General features: G+C 35.5%; 1 protein-coding gene across 1 annotated transcript in view; it reads right to left on the reverse strand.

Moving 5' to 3' along the window:
- The window catches only part of LOC134811866 (glypican-1-like), a 110291-nt gene that overhangs the window by 40808 nt on the left and 64069 nt on the right, over window positions 1–5414 (reverse strand). The window lies entirely within an intron of this gene.

The raw sequence follows: 5414 nt of genomic DNA on the forward strand, positions 1-5414 counted from the left end.
AATTGTCATACGTTGTATGACCCACCGCGCACGAAGTGCGCGGCTCCCCCTGTAGCGTCGAAGACGCTATATAATAGTGAAGCGACCGTGGGGGTCACCACGTGATACAAATCAACAACAGGTTGGTGGAATGGGAAGAGAAGCAAATACTTTCTTCAAAAATTTTGCTGATAAACTATTTAGAAAATCAGGTCAAAGATACAGTTAAGTGAGGCGTTGTAGCGCGATGCGTTACTGTGCCGCGCCGCGCACTCAATGAGGCTTCTCACAGCTAGATCGGCGAGATGCGCTACTGTGCCGCGCCGAGCTGCCATGAATTGACATTGTCAATTAAAGTGAGGCGATGACATTTATCAGGAAAAGAATAAGATTTGACTTATCGAGAACAACAATTATTGCTCTTAGATGAAAAAGAGGGATAAAAAGTGGTAGTGCAGTTAAAATATCAGATTAAGATATAAATTTAGAGCCAACAATGAACAAATTGAAGTAGCTATTTTTACTACTTTCATGGAAATTTTCTCAAAATCGACTTTTCCATTTTCAGTTGTTTCTAATAGAGGGGAGTAATATCTATCAGATGTTTTTAAACCCGCGGAAAAATATTGTTCCTAGCCGAAATTATTGCTGGTCAAGGGTCAGCGCGTGTGTGTAATTGTATTGCGCAAGCGATTTTCGATCGCGTGCCCTGAAAATCGAGTCTAAAAATCTATATTCTCCCAAATTTTTTGAGCTATCACCCTGATACTTTCAGGATATGTTCTAGGGATCATTTAGAAGATAAGAGATGAGCCGGGCAGAATTTTGAGATGGGCCTTTAAAATTTTTTATTCGATTTTGAAAATCGTGGACCTCGTTTTTTGATGATTTTTCGTATATTGTTTGAATTTCTACATGATTTATGTATTCCTTAAAATGTCTCGATCACGTGATATGTGTAGAGTGATTATTCATCATTCTTCGTTGCATTCTTTATTTTGTGAGATTACCCAGTAAAGTAAAGTAAACCCACTTTATTATTAGGAGTTTAGTGATAAATGATACAAATCCATATCATTTGATTCATGTGGCTCTAGAAAACTTATAATTTCGTGTGGAATAAATGATGTTTAGAAACCTGCTGTTAAATCCCAGCTTGGTATATTATATGGTATTTTTAGTTTATTAGAATATTAAATTTAGCGGAGACAAGAAACTAATCCAAGTGCACAAATATTTCTTTGTCCGCTTTTGCCAACTAAGAATGCTGAGTTAAATAGAAAAGTGTTCTTTTTCATGGATCTTGTTCGTAAGGAGCTACTCCTTAAAATATTTCGTGCGCAAATGTTCGGTAGTTTTGACGTCTTTCTGGGTAACAATGGCTTACTCAGCCAGTTGTTGTCCAAGGACTTGGGTAGAAACGGACGACCAGACTTCTTGCACCTGAATTGGAAAGGGTAGCTGTGCCTCATTTATACTGTTTGCAAGTGATTAATGATTATTACTGTTTCAATCAATTTGAATTTTACACGTCTAGCTGAGACAACCAACCAGCTTTTGGTGTTATGAGTCTATATAATATGATTTGATTTGTGAATAAAGACCTAGAAATTTAATTTGTGTTTTCTTAAATTTTTGTTTTCTTTAGCACAATCTCTTATCTAGGTCCCCGATGCCCATTCCATACCCTGACTCTCTACTCTGACCCCAACGCTAACCCTGCAGTAATTTAACACTCTCGAACCCAGTATAAGCTGTTCACAGATCATCAATGTTAAGGAGTTCCACTTTGGCTGTGTTCAAACCATATTTTCACATTGATTTCGTAGCACCTTCCTGAGGCTCACAATGTTGATTTCAAAACGCTATATGCACTTGCAAAACGCTCATTTTCACGTTCAAAAGTTGTTTTTAACCAGAGCTTTTTGATAAAATTTGTGCTAGTTGTAGTTTTTGCGCTGTTCTGTGCTTTTCTTGCTACTACCACTTTTTTCAATCTTATTATTTAAAATTTCAATTAGATGATTTGTACAATTAGATGATTTGTACAATCTCACTTAAATTTCTGTTCACTAGTTTGGGGCTTTGCTGCAAAATCCCATATTCACTCACTTTTCACTAAACAAAATCAGGGAATACAAGCAGTTATGTGGGGCTACGTGAATTATTATTACAAGGACGGTAAGCTTCCGGATCATACTAAAACTACGTTTAAAGAGTACGAAATATTATCTGTACACGGGGTCATCATAAAAAATGCTCTGACTCTGATGCACAAATTACATGCCTGGCCTTCGGCCGTCGTCGATAAAAGACTTATTTCCTCCCGATATACCAAAGTATGGCACGTCTTATGACGACAATATCGACTGGCTAACAACGTACTCTCAACCAGATCTACGCGCTAGTGTTCTGTATAAAGGTCCTATATTAGCTATCATACCGAGCACAACATTAGTCACATAACTTGCCCATCTAGCATTTTCTCAATAAGCATTTATAAGAAATCAGCAAATCGTGTAATGATAGAACTACAAAGCTCAGGAAACGATGAAGAATGGCCACCTTTTCTGTTACATAATTTACCCGGGCTACGTAAATCAGCTAGATCAGGCACTCAACAAATCAACTACCGAGAATAACCTAAGGAATAAGTGAAACCAGACGGTTAGCACACTAGTCACTATCAACCATATGCCACATTTTATACTGCCCATTCACTGTCATATTCAGTTAAACAAAAAATTTCAGTTAAACAAAAATTTCAATTTTATGCCATTTATTACAGATTAAACAAGTTTACAATAAATCAATTTGATATTTAACGGAATCCTAATTCAATGTGCAGTATGGTTGTCACTCTTTAAATAGATTAGATATAGGTTGACGGGGCAAAGGAGTGTGCGTGCTGTTCGCTATTGCTCACACCAAACGGCAACCTAGTAAATGTTTTGTATGAACCGGTCTCCATCACGACACAAAATTAGGATTGTAGAATTTATTGTATAACTATTAGTGCAGTGGAGGTAGCGGTGTGGTGCATTAATAGAGTGACAGCCTACTGATTTAGAGTTGTTTTTAAGTGAGCATAATGGGTGTATTTTTGGATCTAATGGCAACTTTAAAATTTGTTCTTTTAATCATTTATTAAATATCAGTTTAAAAATATATAAATCTGGAATCTGTTCACTCTGTGAACCAGTCCTAAAAAAATTCCAAAAACCCTCCTAAATTAAATATTAAAAACGTCTCAGTAATGGAAATAGTCATACAATTAAGAAATTATCCAAATTCTTAATATCTACCTAAGAGAAAAATACCTACCTAAGTCAATTTCTACCTGTAATACACTAAATATTAGGTTAAATACATAGGTGGTGGAGTCAGCACACATTTACCAAAATCAAAATTGTTTAATAGGAGGAGCCTGTGGGCCGAGATCACTGGATTAAATTTGATGAAGGGGATTGTTTTCAAATGACAGCTGCTATTGATAGCGTCATATTGATAGCGCTAGCAGGTGCTGATTATAAGACATGGGCACAGTTATTCTTATTTGTTTTAACTTCAATTAAGAGCACTATACTGATACAGAGTACTATACCATCGACTCTGCACTGTCCACTAATCAGTAATCTGACACAAGTACTAGCTTATAAAACAGTGCATGTGATCATCTGTCGTATCAAATCAAATTATTTGTCACTATGTTAATAAATCATGATATGCAAGTTTTAATTTTTAAAGTTTTTTGTTTTTTTTAATGAATGGACGTAAAAGGTTACATAATAATTTTCAATTAAATTCATATTCACGTATACTGTATTAAATAAAATTATATTGTTATGTATCATATGATTTTGTAAACATTGGCCGGTGTACCAAAAACCGGTCCCCAAACAAACATGCTTTCTAATTCTGTATAATTTTCCTCAAACTCTGTCCAAGGAGGGCAGCACTTTCTAAAATTTGGTGGATTTTGGAGCCCAGAGCAGATCTTTTGAAAAAGAGCAAGCTCTATGTATGTACAGTGAGTGTTCAAAATTGTAGGTCTAAAACCGACATAGCACTACTTTGAACTATTTATTTCTTAGTATTGTCTTAAAGTTTTAAGATTGTTCTCTCCGTCAATGACATTTGACAACCTAGATAGTAAAAACTTTAAACAGAACCCCTAATGTCTGCTAACAATGTTTCTTATAGTCCTAATTTGAGCCTTGTCTCTAAAAACTTAACTGAACTAGCGTTTTGGTGTGTGCAAAAGCTCCCAGGCACGCGCATTCCTTGCCCCGTTAGTAACCTGTCCTTCCAAAACCAAACAAGCAGTCAAGGACAAAAAGTCATACACCAAATGGGCATTATATTTTATGAATTGTTTTACATCTTTTATTCTGTAAAATGTGCTAAAATTAAATTTCTTGTTTCATTGAAATTTCTTGTTTCATTGAACCAACACATCTCCACTATTGTCAACTTCGCAAACTGCACCAAACGCTTAATTGTGCCGAGGAGCTGGACCAGACCGGTGTGATATAGCGACTACTCACATGTCGTCTTAGCTCACCTTTCTCTTCCACACCCAGCTGGCACTTAAGCGTTCATTTAGGACACATCTCATAACACTTACCAGTTACCATCTTCCTCCAATATACATTATGATTCTTGCGGCACCCTCCCATAGGACTGATCCCATAGGACTTTACGGGCACAAAGAAGCATTATTAGCAATTTTGTCCTTTACCCTCCTACACAATTTGAACATTTTCGTGGCTAACTCATTGAACAACTTCTGACTTAATATGCATTTAGTATTAAACAATTCAGTGAGTTATCTTTTCATGTACGCGTACGCTGTACATTGTAGTTAGTAAATGCAAACCAAACTTTTTCGATCAGCCGCACGCTGAGCCAGTTTTGCAAGGTAAAAATTGTGTATATTTTGTACAATTTTGAGTGTAAATTAATTTATTAATTTATCACTTAAACATGTATCACAAATTATTTAATTATAATAAAACCATTTCTGTGACATGGTCATTTTGACTTTAAATATTTGAACTAAATATGATTGTGGGTATAAAATAAAATTTGTTTTACTTAAAAAAATGTGTTTTACTGCCATACCCCAGAGGTAGGCAAAGCATCCACATGCTATCCTCTCGTGGGCCACCCAGGCCCATCCTCGCCACAAAAATAGCACTACTTTGAACTATTTATCTCTTAGTATTGTCTTAAAGTTTTAAGATTGTTCTTAGTAATTTTCTTAAATTATTTTGATTTAGTCACTCAGATAGGTTTTATATCAGGACACTCAACAAGGAGCATATTTTCATTGCCAGGACACATATTCTGCCAACAATAAGGGTCCGTAATTATTTTGATCATGTTACTGTATTATAGATTTATTATTATTTTAAATTAGAATGTTTCGTAAA

This window comes from Bolinopsis microptera, chromosome 2 (genome assembly GCF_026151205.1).
Source record: "Bolinopsis microptera isolate Bmic1 chromosome 2, MBARI_Bmic_1.0, whole genome shotgun sequence".
NCBI lineage: Eukaryota > Metazoa > Ctenophora > Tentaculata > Lobata > Bolinopsidae > Bolinopsis > Bolinopsis microptera.